Genomic DNA, 25,812 nt, shown 5'->3' on the forward strand with positions numbered 1-25,812 from the left:
TCGGCACCCCTTCGCGGAGCCGTACCTCGAAAACGGAATCACCTTCGTCCGTGGAAACTCCTGTTCACCGGTACAGTCGCCCCCTGCTAGGACTGACGCCCGAGTTCCACCCTTTGCAAGACCCTGCTGGAACGCGTCTACCTACTTCCGCCATGGCTACTGCAACTCCATCGCAGGTGACGCTGCGGAATCCTAAGATAGCAGAAAGTTTCCATGGCGACGCTTTTGAAGATGTCCAAGATTGGATGGACCAATTTGAGCGTGTCGCCAGTTATAATGACTGGGGCTCCCAGCAAAAGCTGTCTAAAATCTATTTCGCGCTTCAAGACAGTGCGCGGACGTGGCTTGTGAACCGGGAGAGAAGTTTGACCACATGGGATCCCTTACGCACCCAGCTGCTAGACACGTTCACTAGTACCGACAGAAGAGACACTGCGCAGCGCCTGCTCGAATCCCGTATTCAAAAACCAAACGAGAGCGTAGCCATGTATGCAGAAGATATGCACCGCCTTTTCCGCAGAGCAGACCCTGAGATGGCCGAAGAAAAGAAGTTACGCTATCTCTTGTGCGCAGTGAAAGAGGAACTGTTTGCCGGACTCGTGAGGAACCCAAAGACGACAGTGGTCGAATTCACCAAGGAGGCTACCGCTATAGAACCGGCACTAAAGCAACGGTACCGCCAATATGATCGCGCGAACTCTCCGGTGAATGCTTCAGTTCTACCTGAGAGCTACGGCACGTCTCTGCGTGAAGTCATCCGGGAGATCGTGCGAGAGGAGATCCGGCAGCTCGGCACTTCTCCTATGGCACCAGCGGTGGCTTCTGTCGATGATATCGTTCGGGAGGAAGTTCGACAGGCCTTTTCGTCCCCCGGACGGCAGGTGGTGCCGCGACGACTAACCTACGCAAAAGCTGTCTGTCGTCCACCTCCCGCGACTTCGATGCTACTGACACCGTCGACCACTACGACGCAGCCAGCACCGCCACGCTCGACGCCATATTTTCGACAGTCACAGCCGCCGCCAGCTATGCCGTATCGCCGCCAGCCGATCGCTGCACCTCGGTCTTACGGTGAATCCCCTGTGGGCTTACCGCTTCGAAAGACCATTTTTTGGCCCACCGCTGACCGCGGGCCGCTGTGCTTTCATTGTGGCGAAGCAGGACATGTTTATCGCGCGTGCCACTACCGCGCAGCCGGGTATCCAACGTTTCCCAACTGCAATTACCCTGTGTTCGATGCTGCACGTACCTGCGACAAAAATTCTACAAACTTTCGGCCGGAAGGTTCAGCGACGGCTCGATCGCGTTCCCCTTCTCTGGCTCGTTATACCCCACCGATCCGTCGCGATTTTTCTGACACCTCTAGGGACAGGTCCCCTAGCCCGCGCCGGGGAAACTAGAAGCAGTGACCTCCGGAGGTGAGGTTGCAAACCGTCTAGCTTTCCAAGAGCCCCCATCACAGACGACCGACGACTCGAAAACTCTGACATCTCCAACCGCACCCCCTGTGACCGATGCCGTCAGCGCCGATCTTGTTGTTTTCATTGACGGCTACCAAATAATAAGACAAAAGCTGGCCGACAGGTTGAGAAAAGTGAAGATGCCGTGGACCTGGCCCAACATCAGAACTGCCGGCGGCCAGTTGATGACGCCGATCGGAAAATGCACCGCCAGGACAGTAATCGCTGGTGAAGCCTTCGTCGCCACCCTCGTCATCCTCTATGAGTGCTGCAAGGAACTTATATTGGGTATGGATTTCTTCAGAGAGTACGGTGCAGTGATTAATGTCCGTGACCTCGTCGTTACATTTTCTAGGAACTCAGACGACGTCGACCCCGCGGAGCACCAGCGACCCCGCTTACGTCACGCTTCTGTCGCGAAGCTGTTCCCTCGTACCTGTAATCTGCGACAACTTGAACATCGGGACTGGTGTCGCTGAACACATCGACGCACTGGTACTGAGACAAGGCGTTTCCATCGCCAGGGCCGTTATTAACGTAGACGACGCACGTGCTGGACTCCTGCTGACGAATTTTACCAGGGAACGTCGACACATTGTTAGAGGCACGGCTGTTGCTTACTTCGACGAATTTACCTCAATACAAGACTGCCTCTCAGTGGAGCACGCGACGGCCACCGTGGCCATGTCTGCCCCTCTGGTTGACATCAGTCCCACCTTGTCACCCGTCTAACGTAATAGCCTTCTTGAGCTCATCGACGAGTTTAAGAGCTGCTTTTCATCTACGCCATGAGTCAGCCAGACGCCGCTCACTAAGCACCGTATTGTTACCGAAGCCGATGCCAGACCAATTCGGCAGAATCCTTATCGTGTGGCAGCGTAAGAGCGCGAGGCGATACAAACGCAAGTGAAGACGATGCTTGAGGACGGGGTTATTTGGCCATCTAAGAGTCCTTGGGCATCGCCTGTCGTGTTGGTAAAAAAGAAGGACGGTAGCCTGCGCTTCTGCGTCGACTATCGAAAACTCAACCAGATCACAAAGAAAGACGTTTATCCGCTGCCGCGTATCGCCGATTCACTCGACAGGCTACGAAACGCACGTTACTTTTCGTCGATGGACTTGAAAAGCGGCTACTGGCAAATAGAAGTTGATGAGAGAGACCGTGAGAAGACCGCTTTTGTGACGCCCGACGGACTTTATGAATTTCAGGTGCTCCCCTTCGGTTTGTGTTCTGCGCCGGGAACGTTTCAGCGACTAATGGACACGGTACTCTCAGGCCTCAAATGACAAACCTGTCTGGTGTACCGCGACGACGTGATTGTTTTCTCCGTCACGTTCGAGGAACACTTACGGAGACTAAAGACGGTCTTTGAAGCAATACGCTCAGCTGGTCTAACTTGAAAACCTTAAAAGTGCCATTTTGGCTTTGAAGAACTTCAATTCCTCGGTCACGTTGTCAGTCGTGAAGGTGTCCGACCTGACCCTGATAAAATCTCTGCCGTTGCTACTTTCGCAACGCCATCAGATAAAAAGGCCGTGCGACGTTTTCTGGGCCTTTCCGCCTACTACCGACGCTTTATTGCGGACTTTTCGCGCATCGCATGCGCAGTAACGAATCTAACCAGAGAAGATGTCCCCTTCATATGGGGTGAAGACCAGCAACGGGCGTTTCACGACCTACGGCAACGGCTGCAGACACCTCCCGTGCTCGCACACTTTGATGACGACGGTCCTAAGATTCTTCATACCGACTCTAGTAATGTCAGCCTCGGCGCAGTGCTTGTACAAAGGCAGGACGGCGCCGAAAGAGTGATTGCTTACGCGAGCAGGACGCTATCATGGACGGAGGCAAACTACTCCACTACAGAAAAAGAATGTCGCGCACTGATGTGGGCCGTCCTGAAGTTTCGGCCATATTTGTATGGTTGGCGTTTCACCGTTGTCAGTGATAATCATGCACTTTGCTGGCTAACTAATTTAAAAGATCCAGCTGGTCGGCTAGCGCGCTGGAGTCTTCGTCTCCAAGAGTTCGACTTCACGGTTGTCTACAAATCATGGAAACGACACACCGACGCCGACTGCCTTTCTCGGTATCCTGTTCAGACTGCAGTGCACGACGATGATGACACGGCTTTTCTAGGCGTGCTAGATACTGTCGCCGTTTCACGCCACCAACGCGAGGACGCAGAACTGGTTCCTCTTTTTGATTAATATGACGGAAGAACAGGCAGCGTGCCGCGGTTATTCGCCAGAGAGCTGCCTTCATTCTGCTTACGCCACGACGTTCTGTATAAAAAATCTTTTCACCTAGTGGCAACAGTTCCCTACTCGTCATTCCCGCGTCTCTTCGCGACGAAGTCCTGCATGCCTGTCACAACGAGCCGACCGCTGGTCAGCTGGGCTACACTCGGACATTGGCAAGAATTAGGCTATTGTACAATTGGCTGAGACTTGCGTCGATCGTGAAACGTTAAACACAGACATGCCTGGATTTCCAACGCCGCAAAGCCCTACTCGGCAAGCCAGCTGGACTGCAGCATCCTGTTTAGATACCGGAATCGCCATTCGAACAAATCGGCATGGACCTTTTAGGGCCGTTTCCACTGTCTACTGCCGGAAATAGATGGATAATCGTCGTCACGGATTATCTTACCCGATACGCCGAAACAGGTGCTACCCAACGGGAAACAGCAGCCGAAGCAGCACGATTTTTTGTCGAATCCGTAGTCTTCAGGCATGGCGCTCCCGCAGTGGTCATAACAGACACAGGATCTGCGTTCACGGCTGCGCTTCTGGAGACCGTGTTGCGACTAAGTGGTACCACTCACCGAAAGACCACGGCTTATCATCCCCAAACCAATGGGCCGACAGAACGTATGAATAAGAATCTGGCAGACATGATGAGTATGTACGTCGACGTCGACCACAAGAACTGGGACTAGATTTTACCATATGTTACATTTGCGTATAACACGGCTCGCCAAGAGACAACACGCGTGACGCCTTTCAACCTCGTTTACGGACGCGAAGTGACAACAATGTTGGACGCAATGATGCCTCACGAGTGCAGTGACGACAAGACTGGTCCCGTGGAGTTTACGCAACGCGCAGAGGAAGCCAGGCAGCTTGCGCGATTGCGAACCAAAGAACAACAGGAATACGATGCCCGACACTACAATCTTCGACACAGACCCGCCACGTACAACGTCGGTGACCAGGTGTGGGTCTGGACTCGGACTCGTCGGCGGGGGCTGTCTGAAAAGCTCCTGCGAAGATACTTCAATAAAATTAATCCGGACTTCGGGGTTTCACTCTATTGTAGTAAGTGTGGGGGTTTGCTCGATTTAGAACACATGCTTTGGCGCTGCTTGGCGTTGGCTGGTGGTGGTTCTCGAGGTGAACTGTTGTGGCAGCGGATGCTGCAGAGTGAAGTGCTGGCGGACCAACTCAGGGCTGTCCAGAGGGCCCGTGTCACGGCAGAGGGGCTCGGCCTCTCTGTACCGACGTGGGAGCGGCCCGCATCAGTCCCAGACTGATCCCTCAGGACCTAAATAATGTTATTCATACCATACCATACCATACTTCGGCCCGCACACAGTTCTGCGCCGCATCAGCGATGTTAATTATGAAGTTGTCCTCGACAGCCATAACGGCTCCAAACGCCGGAGGCATCTGCCCGAGGTTGTGCATGTGCTTCTTATGAAACCATACATTTCCTCATGACCTCTACATTGCACCACCTGTACACAGCCTTCCGACGTTGGTGCATCGGGACGATGCCTCTTTCTTCAAAGGGGGTGGGGTGGGCAAATGCCACATCCTATATGGTCGCCGCGGGTATGTGCCAGGCGATGAGAACGACGCTGAACTAGCGCGCGAGTGGAAAAACAGAGACGACAACGACGTCGCGTTGACTGCTCTGATAAAGTGCTTCCATACGTCCTCTACGCCGGCTTTCCGGTTTTCTACTAGGCTGCGACAATATGAGCAAACCTTTTCTAAAATTGGCAACTATATATGTGACCGCCATATTACCGTTCCAGATAGCTTACAAATATACGGCACCAGTCATACGGCGAACGATACTTGCTGATCAGCCAGCCAAGGCCATAACCGTCATGTTGGAAAACAACTTGTAAAAGATAATAGAACACTTATTTTCCAGTTTCACGGTAACTTTGCTTCACATAGATTCGAAATATGCGTCGTATTGGGAACGCTATTGTTTTTTTTTTTTGAGGTACGTAATGCTTTAGAATTGTCAGCATCACGTATAAGTTACTGTTACAATATTTGAAAAAAAAGGGGCTAACACCAACCGCCAAGTGTCACCGGGCCATATGTACCACCGGGCCATATATGCCACCGGTTTGGGGTATATATATGACACCGGGCTTTGTGTTTGACTCGGTGTTCGTAACTAGATCACCGGGCTTTGTATTTCACTGGGCGTTATTTGGTTGCATGCGTAGCCGGGCTGTGGGTCTTACTCTGGAATAGAACAAATCGCGCGCCGCACAGGGCAGAAGCCACCCTAGCAGCCATGCACACCACGACTCTTTGAAATATGCCACCCTTTTCGGGCTACCGTTCGAAATTGTGGGCCTCACAGGGTGGTCCGCAGCATTGGTTAGCCTCTCCCAGGCGTCGATACATCCCGCACGCTACCGTGCCACGGGTAGGAGGGGGAGCGCCTGTACCCTTTTAGTTACCGGTGGGTGTCCGGCAGTGGGTTTCGAACCACCCACCTGCCGCCGCCGTGACGGACGTCCAATGAACTACGCCACGGCTGCGGTGGAGGCACTCGCTCGACAAGCCTTTCTTCATTGAAATGCTATCTCGTTTCGATGTTGCGGCCGTTTTATATTTCTGCGTAGCTGAATTTTTGGTTTCGGTGCATAAAATGAATGGTAGCGTAGCACGGTCACATTGAGTTACAAAGTCGGTGACGCATGGTGCGAACAGCATCACCTAACTTATCAATGTAGCGATGGAAGATAACACTCTGGTGGACAAACTTAGAGCGTTGTACACGATGCTCACACTGACGAGGGTTTTTACGCTTTCGTTCATTATCTGTTACTGCGGATGCTGGTTATGATCTATATCGAAGCACTCGCCACGGACAGTACGAATAAGCGTGGCGACGCTTGATCAACTTCCCTTTGATATGCGTTGTGAACTCAGAGGTGCGTTCACAGATAAAAAAGAAAGCAGGAAATGTTTCTCTCAGTAAACTTTAGTGTAATCCCTCTTTGTTGCGCTGTTATTGGTATCTGTGCGACATTATCATTAGGCTCGTCGTCTGTGAAAGCAAACATGCTCTAAAAACATATTTAGTTTTGACTAACTGCGAATCTGAAAGACACCTTTAGCAATGCGCTGAATGAATCTTTTGTGTGGAACGTAATGTTACGAAGCCAATTATAGAGTAAGAAATTTTGGAAAGGTAGATTTCGGCATGCGAAAAAAAAAAAGAAACATACCCAGAGCGGTGGCTCTAACTCATGGCACTGCGACTAATGCTATTCCTTGCGCGATGCAATAACCACTCCGCCACTGTGTAATTTTTATTCCCTCATGGGAGTAAATCAGTCAGGAAGAGAGAAAGCGTTAGAAAAATGCCACGCAGAAACTCCTCTGGATGTTGTTTAAGTAGGTGTAAGTACTGTACCATTTGCTTATCTCCACGCAGGGCGGTGACATTATCAATGTTATGAAACTTGATACTATCGGTATAATCGGCAGCGCTGCGGCTTCACGAACTGCTGAAGACGGCGGCGCAAGGTCAATTGATAAGGCGAGCAAACTACTGCAAGTAGATGCGCTGATGACGATCTGATTATTATAAGCTGGTAACGCCTCTTTACTGCCTCATTCATGAGCGTAGTACCGTTATGCGCCACACGGACCATATCTTGAATGTGATCTGTTATGCAGACAGTGGGTGCCGACTGCTGATAGCTTTGCGCGCTGTGTTCTCGTGGCATCGCGTTGAGGAGAGACGCATAGGCCCATATCTCGAAAGCGATCCTCGAAAAGGGCTGGGTGCGGCGTGTGCTCAGAGATTTGTGAGCGCTGTATTCTCGCTGCTTTGTTCGCGTGGAAGCGACAGGCAGCACAAAGGTGAATGCGCCCGCTGCAGCGGCCTCCATCTGCATCGTATGCGGGATTCCGAAGAATGTATGCACTTTTCGCTTCCATTTGCTGAGTGCTTGAAGCCTGCTTCAGCTCTGCCACGGGAAGGGCCGGTATTGCGCTGGTTCGGGGATCGGCCGAAACTTTTCCTCTTACTTTACGGATGGTTGTCTCGTTGGGTAAGCATATGAATGCGTACGCATTTAAAAGTAGCAAATGAAGGCAGCCAGCGCTTTAATATTCCTTGAGGTTTACTTGGGGTTCCATACCCGGTGGCCAATCATACACGCGTTTGCGTTCTAAACACTGCAATTCTACATGAAGGGGCAGCCGTACGGGACGCTTGATGGGCTCACAGATAACTCCGGCATTTCTAAGTCGCCATGAACGGTGGACGTGAAGTAGGAATGGGCCTCGTGGATTAAGAGGGACGCAATATTGGACATTTCATGTATAATTGCCCACCTGGAGTTATTTAACGCGCACCCAAAAGATGACACAAACATTGTTGCATTTCTGCCGGAATGCGACAGGCCACCACGCTACCGTGGCTACTCTCGTCAAAATAACTATTTAGCTGTTTGAAGATGTCTAGCCAGGCGCGATTTTTCTGGCGCACCGATGGTGACAAAGGCTCCATTCCTAGCCTTGCAAGTGCACAGCTCTGACGCAAAGTGAACCCGGAATAAATGCGATTTGCCCTTTGTATCTTGTGATAGATTCGTATGATCTGCACCACCTTAATTAACCCTTTCTGTTTTCTGGAATCCAAGCAATTCTCTGTGCGAAAGACGAGTCATATTCATGCGCAGCTTGATTTAGCTGTATCAACATAAAATAATAGTGCCGGCTCTTTAAACCGGATGCTCTGTTTTATGGCAGCACGGCGCGATTGTGCATTGTTATGCATATTAAGGTGTGCCAGGCAGTGGTTGCCAGCAGATGAGATGGATTGCGTGCTCGCATGCCTAGTTATCTCGAAAGAGAGACTGAATTCGGATTTAAGTATCATGTACATTAGTTCAGTGCCTCTAACTTCGATGTATGAGCTGCCCCCATATGCACACGTATAAAAACCATCTCCAACTGAATTATGCTTTAGGGTAATTTGCACTACATCTGTGTACCTAGCCTGAAAGCATACTGTATGTTCATGCAGACACGTTTATACAAACTTTGACATAGAACAACTTTTTCGAAGGAGAATGATTTACTCACAATACACGAAATTGCGCAGGGTGGTTTCACTGTAGGCTAACAAAGAATGAGGACTTATATACCAAGCTCCCACATTAAAACGTAAAAGACAAACTGCCACAGGAAATAAGAAAGCAGATAGGTAGTGTTCGCGCCTACAGATCTTAAAATGTGAAACAAGCATAACGCGTGAGATTGCATGAACTTCATGCAGTTTTGAGCAACAATAGTTGGGCCTCTCAGTTCGTTTAATTCTTTTTTCAAAGAAGGTTTCGCTTATAATCAACATTACGCAAAATAGCACAAAAGTACAATGTCAGGAACAGAAAGCACATACGTCCCTAGATTAGTGTAAGGTCACATATTTTGTAGATAGGTTAGCGAATGAGGAACTTATCGAAGTTCTCGCAGTTAATGAATATGTCAGCCATCCTCGACCAGCATGAAAAAAGAAAGACTGAAACTGGTGCAAGAAAATGCACCTATTTAAATTGAAGAATTCCTCTAGCATCCATGCAACATGCATATATTTTTTTCTCCTGTGCTGTTGACACTCAGGTACGCGTGGGACAAGAAGATGGAGATCAAACGCGCCATGTTTCCTCGCGGGAAAGGCCGCAGAGAGGCGGTCTGCGTTGGGCTCCGGTTTTAACTGCGTATTTCACGACCGTGCACAAGTAGATCAGAATATCGAGGCCTTTTCTCGCGCGCGGAAGGGATGAAAGTGGGCAGGCAGCACAGGAAGGAGGGTAGGGGGGATTCTACTCCACCAGAATCTGCGTACTTTCCGTGGCGTCGGCCAGTCGCGCGTACGGTATCTTGAAAACTACCTGCAGGCATCCCACACCTTTGTGCGTTCTGTGTTCTCTGCGCCCAGACCACGTGAAAGCGATAGACAGCACGAAGGTCACTTCAATCGCTGATCCTACCGCGCTTGCTCACGCAAGCGTTTTGACAGCGGATGTTACCGGTCCTCCCATGTTCATGTTCATGTTTCTCAGTGCGCGCTGACACCACTCTTGTTAATTCAGTTAGGAAGAGAATGTTTCCAAGTTTATACGGCCTATAAAACTACTATGCGTACTTCGTATACTATCTTCTATTTTTGCTATCACAGTCGAAGCTTCGCCTTATGGGCGAAACTGCAACTTTTTGGCTACAGACCCTTGATTACTGCAGCGGACTAATATTGAAACTTACCATTGCCTTTCGCGTCATACTTCTTGCGTCGTGCACCTCTTCATGGTACTAATGGCTTGTCAAAGATAAAAAAAGAACCTTACGGGGTCCTCTATATATCGCTTCTTGCACTGATCACCATATGCATTCGAATAAAATACTGTGGACTTTTCGGCATCCCTTTGAACCTTGCAATGCGTGCATTAACATATAAAAATTTGCGGACATCAGAGATGTGGTAAATGCGGTGCTTAAAGAGGTGTTGAACCACCCCAAAGCATTACTGAAACGCACATTCTGCGGATAATCGTATGAAACCACGTGCTGCCATGAAGGCCTTAGCCAAATGTTGCACACGAGCACTACGCGTGGAGCTCGCAAGTGTAGCACGAACTCACATTTAATTCAGACACTCTGCTTACACGGAAGCTTTTTCCTTCTTCTTTTCAGGGCTGCCAAAATTCGTCAAATTGCAGATTCTTGTATGCTTCTGCTGTTCAATAGTTGACATCCATGAATAAGGGTGCTTGAAAGTGACGAAAATCTACGTTTCTGGTTCGGATAAGAAAAACCAACTTGAAAACGTAAGTCGTGCTATATCTGAGTGTCGTCTGCTAATATTCGTCCGCGCCCGTCCGCGTAGGAATGAAACTTAGGCCCTGCAGGTTATCAGGGTCATGCTGTCAGATCTCGCTGAGTTCAATCACTGAGCTAACACTCGTGCTTTCAGCAAAACAATAAGCTAGACACATTGCTAACGCTCAGGTATCAAACGTCCAGCTAGCGTCGCACCGCCCAAAACTTTAGGTCAGACTAGATGCATAGCCTTGCCAGTGCTCCGTCACTCCTGGCAGCTTCTCGCTAGACACGTTGCAGATTTCCCTTCATATCGAGTTATCACTTAAAAATTCCGCAATATAGATATGCCTTCGACCTGTCGGTCAAGTTCGTTGCAGGGCAAAGCTGGTCCGATCCTAATGAAGAGCAGAAGGGCGAGCCCGAACTCGAGGCCTCTCGTGCACATAGGAGTTATTCAGTACAGTTGCATGTAGCGACGCCTCTGCAGGGTAGCATAGCTGCCGCGGCCGTAGGGCTTCGTTGAGCCCCTTTGCTGAGCTGGCTGCAGCTCGCTTCAGCTTACTCAGGGCAGCATGCTATTATGGGCATCTGTGAGTGACCTGACTGAAGGCCTGAGAGCCAACATCTGGCGAACAGCTCCGCAAGCTTACGGATTTATACACCGGCGAAGCGCGTTACCATCATGGTCGAAGCTGATTGCGTTATCAATCCTTTCAAACCGAGTGCAGTGTTTGGAAGCCATCGCTTAGCCAATGTGCACGCTGCCGACATACTTGCCGGTGCCAACATTAGGTTTAAGTTTGTTGACTCCTCAGCACTTGTGCTATTGTTGAGGAGTTCAAGCAAAAAAATATGTACTGGTGCTACTCATGTCCCTCGGTGCGACAAAAGCCGTGAAAAGTCATGAAGCATTTCGTATAAAGGGCCGCAAGATACTCAAAATTGTGCCTCGTGTCGAACTTTTAATGTCGTTTGTCACTAATTATAACCAATGTTGCGTGGCTGCTTAGGTGTTGTACAAGTCAGTATACAAATAATATAATGTGCTAGCTTTATTATACCATCGAAACTGCTCATGATATTTCCCTGGTCAAAATAATGAACTAGCCCAAGCAACCACCCTAGTTCACTCCATTTCCCTGGTCATTTGTCACTGAATTATTTTTGCTATTTCCTATGCAAAGTTTCTTTCTCCATGATTTCGCGCTGCGTCCCCTTTCTTCTACTTCATTCAAATTTTTTTTCGACGTTACTATTTATCACAGGAACTAATTTCTCCTTGTTTATCACCTTTGACAGTTCAGCAAATTTTTTTCTGATCTCTTGAATTAGACAATTTCACGCTTTGTGGTTCCTTTATTGTAACTTAAGAGGTTCCTTCTGTTCAGCCTTGGTGCCGTACCTCCCACTTCAACTGCTGCGTCTGACATCAGCCAGGTTAAGCGCTCATTCATTAGCTCTATCTTATATCTTTATCTTTTTCTTCTAAAGCTGCCTATTTATTTGCGAGCAACAGTCTGAAGTCATCTGCTTCGACCTCGACTACGCCTATGTTGGCCTGTTTTCTAAAGAATAACTGCTCTTTTTTACTTCAAATCGAGAGCCGTCTCAAGCGAAACTAACCTCTAATCATTAACATTTACCTTTTCCTAGGACTTCTACATCCTGCACTCTTCTATCTGCAATCGGTCCGCACAAAGTATGAACATATATCTGTTCTTCTTTCCGCGTAAGGGTTTTTCTAGGTACACTTCGTATTATTGCGCTTCCAGTGGAAAGTGTTCAATAGAAGCATTGAATGCTGGTCGAGTCGGTAGTCCATGCTATCGAAGAAAACCGATGAACAAGGGACCAGAAAGAAACATGACAGTGCTCATGAATAGTGTTTGCAACTAGTCCCACGCTTATCGTGGTGTTCGTCGTCAAAAGGTATTCATTGTTGGGAGTCTATTTATTTTATACGTGTCATACAGACAGTGACAGTGCTGACCTAGTTTAGGATGCGGAAAAGAGCGAAAAATCCGCTCCACCGTGTGTATCGGAGATCAACACTTCCATCAGTAGCATTTAGAAGTATTACGTGTCAACTTATAGAACCTACAACAAGCGTCCTTTCCTATCAATCTAAAGGGAAAACATGGAAGAGGCAATATATGATTCCCTGGTGTAAATGTGAAGTAGGCTTGCAGGTCTCTGAGTCTTCGTGGAGCGTTGATGTGGATTGGTTGAAGTGATTCACACATAAAATGCCGTAGTAACCTGCGTTGGGGCCGTCCTCAAATGGCGGAAGTGCGAAGAGCTTGGCCTTGAAGTCCATCAACGTATTCATTCAAGTGGTTGCCCAACGCCTGCTGTCTTCATCCATGCGAGGGTCACGTGCCATGACGTCCTGAATACTGGCGGCGAGGGAAGCTGCGGCGCCCGTGGCGGAGTCCTCGAGCAGAAGGACCTGCACGTACAATTTGTGTTTCTAAATAACACTTGTGATGTTCTTCAATATTGTTAAAACACTGCATGTTTATGCTGTGCAGGTGCTTCAGGACAAGACAACTGGTTAATACAAATGTGGCAGAGACCCTTTAAATTCCATATTTCAAATTGTACAAACTGTATCGTTATAATAAAAAAGTATTTGTGCTGCAGTAGTTTCAATCTTGCTTACAGCACGGGAAAGACCCACTGCACACAAATGAAGGCCGACACAACACGCTGAGCGCGTAGAGCCAATTCGGTTCCCGCTATTGGTAGAATTGTACCAGCTCGCTCCACTAGCTCTGATTAATCAGAATTGTTGTGTAGGTACATACCTGAAGCAGCGTTCTACGAAAACACAAACAAAATTTGAGCATAAAGAGGAAGCGGAGCATGGCTATATTGAAACATAGATCAATTTGATGTCACAATAAACGTAAGATTGAAATCGAGGGTTCGACGGAAGCCGGTCTGGTCGGGATGAAGCACTGAAGAAATAAAACGAAGGACACGGACCAACAGAAGTGCTAAAAAATGAATGAATCTAAAAGACGTTTCGGCTTCGCTACAGAAGCCTTGTTCACAATGGGATGACGGAAGGTTCATGGACGCTTTAAAGGAAGGTTGCTAGGCTTGAAAGTAAACCAAACGTCGGTGGGCCGATTGGCATTGGCGTAATTGCAATGCCACAATTAAGACGAGAAGTGCGACAAGGTATCTGCTTCTTATGAAGCCAGAAAAGCGTGGAATGATATTATTTTTGAGAATAGACATTGATAGGAAACAGTATACAAAGGAAGGGTGGAAGGAGCTTGTTCGTTAATAATGTAAACACGAATTAAAAGGAGATATCAAAAATATGGGCCACCAACTGCACGGTAATTGCAAGTATGAGTAGAAAACTCGTTGTTATGAAAAAGAAAGTTTATGTTCCGCTTACTGCTCAAGACGGTAAATGTCACGAAAAAGCTGAACGAAAAGGTGTGCGGAGTTTTACAATGACGGCAAGCAAAAAGTTGGAATAAATGTTTTGAATTTTTTTTTTGTGCTAACAGAAAAGAAGGACGGCGTGTTACTTCTGGAAACGTCAGCTGGTGGCCTGTGGGAGAAAAAGTACTGGAGCAAACAGTCCGAATGGATTAAAAGATGTGTCTCCGCAAGAAAACAGTAGACGAAGAAGTATTGTTTTGAAGTCGCAAGACATTATCCTAGCCAGGAACAAGCGGAATTCTCACGTTTCAGAAACACGGCTACTAATTCCTGCAAATTATTTTACGTTACTGTACGTTAACACTACTATCCGTTACGTTACTCTAGCTGCGCTGTGCGAGCTCCTCTTATTGTTATCACCTGTGCCTTCGTAAATGGCTTTCACCTTGCTTTGACGCCATACAACCTCAACGTTCGTCGTTCTAATCACTTGCTCTATGGTCTTAAACAACAACGACTTGCTCTTTGCACCGAGGATTGGATCAGCTGTATTGGGATTTCATCGCGCCCTGTTTTGGCGTGATTCGAGGTACTTTATTTTTTTTCCACTAAATATTTTATATGCACACTTTTGTTCGCTCATGCTTCTCTGTTGTCTCTGGATCTGACAGAGTTTATACTACCCTTGCTTTCATGCCGAAGTTATCCCTAATAACGGCTATGATATAGCGCAACGCATCATTTTCTTCTAAGGTGTTACCGCCTTCATCCCTTATAACCGTTTGCTCACAGCTGCGAGTCCACTTACATGGTTCCAGAATCTTATTGGCGCGCCCTTTTTTCTTTTTAGTATGTAAGGAACCCAACGTTCATAATTTCCTTCCACGAGCTCCCTCCACGGTATTTGTTCCATTTATTGAACACCTTTTCGCGTTATGCCAAGTTTTATGGCGACAACTATATGAACACTGCAGGAGCATTTCTGCCGTCGCCGTTACCGTCGGCGTCACAGTGATGTTCCGCATGAAGTCCAATGGCGATAATAGCGTCGCTGCGCGGCGTATTGTGTACGCGCAAGTGAAAGCACGCCACGGCAGCACGGAAGTAAGGCAGTTGGTAAACGCGCTGTTGGCCGTCACGCGAAAGGACATGGTGATAAAAGGGGGAGGCGCGGTATTGGGCTACAGCAGCAACTGTGTGTTTCACCACGGCGTCCAAGGGGAACTCGTTATCACGGCTTAATCTCGCGCTTGTAAGATATGAAAGTGGGAAGGCAACGCGGGAGGGAGAGGACTGCGGCTTGTACTCCGTCAGCAACACCATGCCTCTCGCGGGGTATCTTGCAATCTATGTGCAGTCTGCTCACAACGTTTCTGCATGCCCTTTTCTCGCCGTCCATTTTTGCCAATACGCGCCGACACCATGCTTGCCGTTTCAGGTAGTCGGAGAATGTTTCGAAGTTTATACGGACGATAAACTAAGATCCTTATTTCGCACAATTTCCTCCTAATTTACTATCGGAAACGATGCTTCGCCGTTCGGGCGAAACTGCGAACTTTTTTCTTCTCGGTGATCTTTAGACGGCTCTTCACTTCCAATCCAAAATTTTTACCGTGTATTTCATATCTCCTGCCCCATAACGTGTATGTAGATTGATGGAGCTTCCCTTTGTAGATGTATGTAGATGGAGTTTCCCGTTTGAAACGGGGTGGCGGGTTGCGCCATTACGCCCTTGTCCTACCTATTTTTTTTGAAAAATAGACACACAAAGAGAATTCCCAGCCTCAAGCTACCTGAAGCACTATTTCTCTTTCTGTAAGGCTCCGTTGTTTGTGGTCTCTTTACTTTTCTGCCACTATACCTTCCGTCGCATCTTACTAACCTCCAATGGGAACATTCTTTACTTTCCCCCTGCTATCCCTGAGCCTAAGGGCTTCAACGAGGCCAGGGAAGCCTAGTACGTGAACTGGGTAGCTGTGTTCGCATTCTGACAAGCCATGTTTCATCGTTTCCCTACCTTTACTACAGTACGCACATGCGTTTTCTTTCTTGGTGTACCTCGCCCGATAAGTACGCTTTTTAAGGCATACTTATTTTGCGTCGAAAAGTATCGAAAAGGAAGGAGCTTCCGTTTGAGATACGAGAAATTGTTTCTTTACTGATGTTAATTTTCCACCGCGGTAGTAACTCATAGTATGTTTGTTTGCCATTTCAGCCACCTATGACATAGACTCAACCTCTCTGGCTTTGCATTTGACGTTCTTTATTTCTATGTTGCTTGCTATACTAGTCGCACACTTGTTGGTGAGCTTCCTAAATATTTTCCTCCAGTATGAGTCAATGTCTTTCCTGTACAAGTACATGGACAGTCTCGCAACCCATTCATTTCTTCAATATTCCTCAATCGTTCGTAAAGATCAATTTTACTCTGAGCTTCCCTCCTTCTAATCTAGTCCAGCACAAATCATCCTGCACAGGATCACATGTAGTTTCCGGTGAGTGCAAAATACGAGGAGTCCTACTGACCATTGGTCACCACCGAGTACTGAATTTAAGTCCTGGATATTTTAAACATTTCCACAGACCTCGGGACACCTCGTACCTATTGTATCCCTATAGCGTTTTGTGTTTCATTATGGCCGCCTTTCTCTTTCCCGTTGCTATTATTCGCAATTCCTGTGTTTCCATATAGTTAATTAGGATAGAGCTAATTAAGACATTCATACCCGCAACCTCGGTGAAAGTCAAACCCTCGCGCTTTGGGGGGAGTCGAAATCACTTGGATATATGTGCGAAGTGACCATATGTGCAATTTGGATTCGTGCGGAGTTTGTGAATGGCGAGAGACGAACCTGCTACCTTTGGTATTTATCAAGCCGGACTTAATTAGGACATGTGAAATTAGAATATTCCGACGTAGCATAGAACAGGTTCTTTAGTACGACTCAAATACGTGGCGGACAGATCGTACTACAGGGACAGGTCAATCTTAAGATGATCCCCACAACCGATGAGGCCGAAGAATAATCACCTGCAGACAGTGAAGTGTATAAGAAATGACCACAATATAATTCATTAAGGCACTCAAACTCATGACCATTATTTGGAATAGAATCCGGGAAATTTGTTGGGTGAAAACAAGAAATAGAAAATAACAATGCATTATACAGAAGATGTCAAATAATGTAATGAATCTAACTTGAGCTGGCAGGCTTTATCATTCATCCACTTTCATCATTCGTCATCATCATTCATCATCAGCCTGGTTACGCCCACTGCAGAGCAAAGGCCTCTCTCATACTTCTCCAACAACCCCGTTCATGTACAAATTTGGCCATGTCGTCCCTGCAAGCTTCTTAATCTCATCCGCCCACCTAACTTGCTGCCGCCCCCTGCTACGCTTCCCTTCCCTTGGAATCCAGTCCGTAACCCTTAACGACCATCGGTTATCTTCCTTCCTCATTACATTTCCTGCCCATGCCCATTTATTTTTCTTGATTTCAACTAAGATGTCATTGACCCGCGTTTGTTCCCTCACCCAATGTGCTCTTTTCTTATCGCTTAACGTTACAGCGATCATTCTTCTTTCTATAGCTCGTTGCGTCGTACTCAATTTAAGGAGAACCCTTTTCGTAAGCCTCCAAGTTTCTGCCCCGAAGGTGAGTACTGGTAAGACGCAGCTATCATACAATTTTCTCTTGTGGGGTATATGGCAACCTGCTTTTCATGATTTGAGAATGCCTGCCAAATGCACCCCAGCTCATTCTTATTCTTCTGTATATTTCAGTCTCATGATCCGGATCCGTGGTCACTACCTGCCCTAAGTAGGTCTATTCCCTTACCACTTCCAGTGCTTTGCTACCTATCGTAAATATCCGTTCTCTTCCGAGACTGTTAAACATTTATTCAGTTTAACATTACTTCAGACCCACCCTTTTGCTTTGCCTCGCTAGGTCAGTGAGCATGCATTGCAATTGGTCTCCTGAGTTACTAAGCAAGGCGAATGGCAAGTTCTAAGGTGTTTTCCATAAACTTTTATTTAGCATATGCTAAATGGACTGTGCATTGCTATTAAGATTCGCATTAACTGCGCACTGCCGAGAAGCTGATAGTGCGAATAGTTGCGCTCTAAAACATTGTGTATGTGTGTTTAGGCTGTCCTAGAAAAAGTAACCTATTTGACACATTTTATTAAGCTTTTTTTCGTTTCTAGGCACTTTCGCGTAGGTAACTCAATCTGTTGGACTTCTTCTTCCAAAGCAAATGTAAGAGCAATGTTTAGATGAAGTCTCTGTATTGCAGTACAGGAGCTCAATTCTCCAAGCAGTCGGCTATATTTATTACTCTTTCCGGTTTAGGCTCGAGCTCCGTTCTTCCCGACGCCGCCCCGGATGCGGGAGCCGCCGGGGACCTTCTCCCAAGGCGTCGCCGCCGCTGGGAGGCGGCTATCAGAAGTTCAGAGCTGGCAGACCAGCTCTGGGCCGTCCGGCAAGCTAAAGATGCCGCTCGAGTCCAAGAACTTCGAGCCGTCACCTGAGGCCACCTCATCAAGAACTGCCGGACTATTCTTTACTACAGTTTCTTCTTCTTCTTTACGGTCGGATTTCAGCAAAAATATGTGTAATCAAGACAGTATATCAGACATCACAAACAAAGCGCCTAAAGCTATAGTCACGTTGAGACTGGCATTTGCGTTTGGCATAGCTTTAAGCTTGACAGCGGTACCACCCTGGTCTCCTATCGCGAAGAATAATGCCGACTTTGTGTATCGCCAGAAAACTAACAATTTTTCCACAAAAATTACACAGCCAAGTTTTTTATTCGTACCACATCAGAACAGGGACATATGGGCGCGCCATGTGCCTTAGACGCCAGTTAACGCTATAGAGCACATAGGTGGTCTGCTTTCATTATTTATTGCTAACTGCTTAATGTCCCTGCAGGTAGAAACGGAACTAGTTCTTTATTTTGTGTTGAAAAATGTCACATATATCACGCCCTTCCCAACTATAAAAAACATTATTTGTAGTTTTAATTATGTTACATGTATAGCAATGTGATCCTCATGGCATATAAAAACACTATTCTAAAAACGTTGCGACCGACAGTGTTCCAGGTTGTAATTGAAAATGAAAGTATTCATTCTTCATGACACATGTATTCCTTTGGAAGGTTTTTAACTTTCTAAGCCTGGCCTCTGCTGCGCCTAGATCTCTAAAGCGTCATGCCGAATACATTGTCGAATACTTCATTGTAGAGCTTCTTCTTAACTATAGGCGCGTACTCAGGTCAGAATCGTAGCCATAAAATATGCACTTCCGTTAAGGAACCTTGAGCACGTTCCGGCGTGCGCAGAATAAGTTCTGGCAAGGAACACCAGACTGAGGCAGATAAAGGGCACGTTAAGCGTGACGTACTCTACTTGCACAAAATGAAGTGTGTTTATGACGAATCCATGGGGAAGGTTGCGCGATTTGTTTCAAAAAGGCTTGACAAAGGCGCGTTGTTATAGTTCCTTATCGTTAACTGCAGAAGCCTCCGAAACAAAGCACAATAATTTTTTAATTTGATTGACGTGAGTAAACGATCTGTCATTTTTGCCACTGAATCGTGGTTAGATGATAACGATAGGGATTGTGATGTCTTTCCTAGCAACTACGTTAGCTATAGAAAAGCTAGAGGCTGTCACGGGGATCGTGTGTTTATTCTCGTTGATCAAAAACTACAGTCGCAGGTATTACACAAGTCAGATGATTCTACTGAGGCTGTCTGGGTGCAACTTCGTTTGAAAAATGGAAAATCGTTGGCGGTCTGTTTCTTTTACAGGCCACCTGGCAGAAAGCTACAGGTTTTAACTAAGCTGTAGTGGAGTATGTAGAAATGAGAAATTATTACTCCTTAGTGGTCGGTGGTGATCTTAATTTGCCCGAAACTAATTGGCTGCAAGATACAACGAAAGCTAATGTGTCTACTGCGTCGGCAAAGGAATTGATGAAATTATGCAACTCATTTGCGCTATCGCAGTTGGTGTGCCAAGCTATGCGTGGAAGTAATGTGTTAGACTTACGTTTGCTAATTGGCCCATGGATACTGTAAGGATCGGGAGGTCAATCCCACCGTTCGTAACCAGTTGTGAAGATTGGAGTCGGGCATGAATTAGATGGTAGCTGGCCCACGCCGTCGTTCTGCTTATCCACGCTGAGTACGTTGTTGAAGGGAAGGACTGCTTCTCATCGAGAACGAGGAATGTGGGTTTATTTACAGTATCAACATAAGGACGTTGCAGTTCATAAGTGTAGCATGACCGCGAGAGAAAGTTGACTGAGCAGCCGCACAACAGCGGTTTATAAACACTCGGTCCTGCCTCGATTCCAAGGTGAGGCAAACGTTCGACCTGACACCGTAGACGAGCCGCCTCTTTGCACTAGGGCTTACACACATACACTTCCGCACAGGTTCACGGCCCCCAACCGAGGTCACACGGCCTTCGCAGAACTCGGGGCTGACGTCAGGAACGGTGCGTGGGAAGGGGCCTCGAACTACGTTCCCTCGGGGACTCCCTTGCTCACAGCAGACCGGGTCGGCGGTGGCGTGTTCCGCCACAAAGCCCTGTTCGTCGAACTCATCTTGGTATTCCCGCGATGCAGAGTTCTGAACGCGACGTATTGTCCTTGGTAAACAGTAGACATAGTGACGCCGTTTGTCTTTCCATGAAAAGTTGACGCCACTGTCGCACCTGGCTGGCAAAACTTGCGCCTCGGCGTGCCGTTCTTAACGATACGCAACATGTGCTCACCTTGCCAGGCATAAGTGACCGTAACGCTGTTTTGTGCAAACTGAAATTAGAGTACATTAAAGTCACCTCCTATATGAACACAAAAATCAAACACCGGCCCTCAGTCCCCAGCAGCTGCGGAGCAACTGATCACGGCGGCGGTCAGACCTGTTACACAGCAGAGGGTGCTAAGAATCCCTGGATCCGGACAGGCCGCCATTGGAATCTGAACCTGGCAACGTTTAATTAATGCTAACAACGTTATCTAGTGAGGCAAGTCTAGCAGTACTATTGGAGGAATTAGAGGGCAGTAAATGGGATATACTAGGGCTCAGGCCAGTTAGGAGGACAAAAGAAGCATTTACAGCGCTATAAAGCGGGCACGCCCTCTGCTACCGAGGCATAGCGGCGAGAGGAGAAGATGGAGACGGATTCCTCATTAATAAGGATATCGCTGGTAACATACAGGAATTCTATAGCATTAGGAAAGGGTAGCAGATCTTTTTGTGCAACTTATAAGAGGTACAAATTGAAGGTCGTACAGATATACGCCCCTACAACCAGCCATGATGACAAGGAAGTCGAATGCTTCTATGAAGACATGGATTCGGCGACGGGTAAAGTGAAAACAACATACACTAAACTGATGGGCTACTTTAACGCCAGCGTAGGCAAAAAGCAGGCTGGAGAGTAGTCAGTGGGGGAATATGACATAGGTTCTAGAAATATCAGGAGCTAGTTATTTGTAGAGATTGCAGAACGGAATAATATGCGGATAATGAATATCTTCTTCCGCAAGCGGGATAGCCGAAAGTGGAAGTGGAGGAGCCCAAAAGGCGAGACCAGAAATGATATAGAGTTTATGCTCTGCGCTAACCCTGGCATCATACAAGATGTGGACGTACACGGCAAGGTGAGCTGCAGTGACCATAGGACGGTAAGAACTAGAATTAGCCTAGACTTGTGGAGGGAAAAAGCCGATCAATGAGCTAGCGGTAAGAGGGAAAATAGAGAATTTCCGGATCAAGCTACAGGAAATATATTCCGCTTTAAATCAGGAAGAGGAGCTTAGTGTTGAACCAATGATCGACAATCTTATCGGCATCTTTAAGGAGTGTGCATTAGAAGTCGGTGGTAACTCCGTTAGACAGGATACCAGTAAGCTACCGCAGGAGACGAAAGAGCTGATCAAGAAACGCCAATTCATGAAAGCCTCTAACCCTACAGCTAGAATAGAACTGGCAGAACTTTCCAAGTTAATCAACAAGCGTAAGACAGCTGACATCAGGAAATATAATATGGATAGAATTAAACATGCTCTCAGGAACGGAGGAATCCTAAAAGCCGTGAAGAAGAAACTAGGAATATGCAAGACTGAGATGTATGCGGTAAGAGACAAAGCCGGGAACATCATTACTAATATGTATGAGATAGTTCAAGTGGCTGAGGAGTTCTATAGAGATTTATACACTACAAGTGGTACCCACGATGATAATGGATGAAAGAATAATCTGGAGGAATTTGACATCCCACAAGTAACGCCGGAAGAAGTAAAGAAACCCTTGGGATCTCTGCAAAGGGAGAAGGCAGCTGGGGAGGATCAGGTAACAGCAGATATGAAGGATGGTGGGCAGAATGTTCTAGAAAAACTGGCCACCCTGTATACGCAATGCCTCATGACTTCGAGCGTACCGGAATCTTGGAAGAACGCTAACATAATCATAATCCACAAGAAAGGGGACGCCAAAAACTTCAAAAATATAGACCGATCAGCTTCCTGTCCGTTGCCTACAAAGTATTTAATAAGGTAATCGCACATAGAATCAGGAACCACCTTAGACCTACTGCCAACCAAAGTACCAGGCAGGATACCGTAAAGGCTGCGGAACAATATACCACATTGATACGTGTACTTATCTTTATCGGGCAGCCACGTTTCGCCGCCTAACAAATGTAATCTCACAGCGCGGTACGCACCTGCATGTATCCGAAGTTTCTGGAAAGTTATCGATGCTTCTACCCCGCTGTCTGTTGTCGCCGAACCTTGTGTTATCTGATTTCATCGCGTGACGCGAATGGTGTAGAACTTTGTGGAAGGCACGTGGATCCGAACGATTAGTGTGGAACATTCGACGACTGCTGTATAAAAGCTGACGCGCTTGACCCGCTGTTCAGATTTTTGACGATCGCCGACCGTGTTCGCCGCTATCGTTGTACTATAAGTGTAGCCTATTTTTGTGCGCACAGGTTCGCCCAATAAAAGTTTTTTTTGCTTTTACAGTATTGCTACTGTGTTCTTGAATGTCACAACCACGTGACAATATTCACGCTGTCAATCAGGCGATAGAAATATCTGTGGAATATAACCTACGCTTATATTTAGCTTTCACTGATTACGAGAAAGTGTTTGATTGAGTCGCAACTCGGCAGTCATTGAGGCATTACGGAATCAGGGTGTAGAAGAGCCGTATGTAAAAATACTGAAAGATATCTATAGCGGCTCCACAGCCACCATTGTCCTACATGAAGAAAGCAACAAAATCCCGATAAAGAAAGGCGTCAGGCAGGGAGATACGATCTTTCCAATCCTATTCACAGCGTGTTTACAGGAGGTATTCAGAGACCTGGATTGGGAAGAATTGGCGATAAGAATTAATGGATGATACCTTCTTAACCTGCGCTTCGCTGATGATATTGCCTTGCTTAGTAACTCAGGGGACCAATTGTAATGGATAGTCACTGACCTGGTCAGGCGAAGTATATGGGCGGGTCAAAAATTTATCTGCACACGACTAAAGTAAGGTTTAAGAGACTTGGAAGAGAACAGCAATTTACGACAGGTAGCGAGACACTGGAAATGGTAAGGGAATACATCCACTTAGGGCAGGTAATGACCGCCGATACGGACCATGAGAAAGAAATAATCAGAAGAATAAGAATGGACTTGGGTGCGTTTGCGAGGCATTCCCAGATGGCGAACAGCAGCTTGCCATTATGCCTCAAGAGGAAAGAGTACAGCAGCTGTGTCTTACGAGTACTCACATATGATGCAGAATCCAGGAGGCTTACGAAAAGGGTTCTACTTAAACACAGGACGACGCAACGAGCTATGGAAAGAAGAATATTTAAATTGTAGGAAAGAACGCGTAGTCCTTGGCGGGAAGCGATCGCATGGTGTTGATATGTCATCAGGGGGCGTCATGGTTCAGTTGTGGGTCCGCTGTAGTTTCTGTTATACATGAATGACATTACCGTTAGCATATCAACTTTCATCCGATTGTTTGCGGCCGACTGCGTCATGTACTGTGTTATGAAAGGTCCCATTGATTACAATGGACTACAGAAGGATTCAAACAAGGTTGCAGAGTTGCGTGATAAATGGGGCATGAGTATAAATCTTGATAAAATAATGTATATGTGCTTTACGAGACAAAGGTCGCCACAGGTGTATTCGTATAGCATTAACGGGACAAATCTTGCATCCGTGTGTGAATATAAAGATATTGGGGTGTACTTGACTCCTCAACTATGCTGGCACCGTCATGTTAACTATTTTATTGTTAAGCGGTGAACGGTTCTTGCTATGCTACGCAGAAACGCGAAATGCTTTCCTTTAGAGACAAGGAACTGACTTTACAAGACTGACATAAGAGCAATACTGGAAAATGCTTGTACGATGTGGGAACCGTGAACGGAGACAGACATTAGGAAACTAGAAAGAGTGCAAAGCTTAGCAGCCTGTTTCGTGGTTCAAAATTATACTGCGTGTTTTAGTGCATCCCAAACAAAAGAAACATTAAGCTGGAATGCACTTCATAATAGGCAGAAAAACATTATGATTAAAATTTTTGCACATTACATATCATTCTCAAACCGGCATCAATCGTGATAGCTATATAAAGCCACGGGAGTACACTTCTGCCAGTCACGATCACCCACTTAAGATTAAAGAGTATGTATGTAGAAAGAGGCGTCAGGCAGGGAGATACCATCTCTCTAATGCTATTCACAGCGTGTTTACAGGAGGTATTCCGCACATAGATTGGGAAAATTTGGGATAAAGGTTAATGGAGAATACCTTAGTAACTTGCGATTCGCTGATGATATTGCCTTGCTTAGTAACTCAGGGGACCAATTGCAATGCATGCTCACTGACCTGGAGAGGCAAAGCATAAGTGTGGGTCTAAAAATTAATCTGCAGAAAACTAAAGTAATGTTTAACAGTCTCGGAAGAAAACCGCAATTTACATTAGGTAGCGATGCACTGGAAGGGGTAAGGGAATACATCTACTTAGGGCAGGTAGTGACCATGGATCTGGATCATGAGACTGAAATAACCAGAAGAATGAGAATGGACTGGGGTGCGTTTGGCAGGCATTCTCAGATCATGAAAAGCAGGTTGCCATATATCCCACAGGACAAAAGTGTATAATAGCTGTGTCTTACCAGTACTCACCTTCGGGGCAGAAACTTGGAGGCTTACGAAAAGGGTTCTCCTTAAATTGAGTACGACGCAACGAGCTATAGAAAGAAGAATGATCGCTGTAACTTTAAGGGATAAGAAAAGAGCAGATTGGGTGAGGGAATAAATGCGGGTTAATGACATCTTAGTTGAAATCAAGAAAATGAAATGGGCATGGGCAGGACATGTAATGAGGAAGGAAGATAAGCGATGGTCGTTAAGGGTTACGAACTGGATTCCAAGGGAAGGGAAGCGTAGCAGGGGGCGACAGAAAGTTAGGTGGGCGGATGAGATTAAGAAGTTTGCAGGGACGACATGGCCACAATTAGTACATGCCCGGGGTTGTTGGAGAAGTATGGGAGAGGCCTTTGCCTTGCAGTGGGCGTAACCAGGCTGATGATGTAGAATGGAGCTTTTTAAGATGTCTTTTTTCCTAAGATGGCCAGTGAGTGGACCTGGTTGCCTAGTGATGTTGTATCGGCATCTTGAAGTAATGCCTTTGGTACAGCAGTGTGATTTGGAATTTTTTGGTCGGTACTTTGTGCTTGCGTCACCAGAACCGCTTCGCGCATGTACGGTTATGCTCTGCTCTTCTTTATTTCTTTTTTTCTTTGTTGCGT

The sequence above is a fragment of the Dermacentor variabilis genome, chromosome 8 (genome assembly GCF_050947875.1).
Source record: "Dermacentor variabilis isolate Ectoservices chromosome 8, ASM5094787v1, whole genome shotgun sequence".
Taxonomy (NCBI): domain Eukaryota; kingdom Metazoa; phylum Arthropoda; class Arachnida; order Ixodida; family Ixodidae; genus Dermacentor; species Dermacentor variabilis.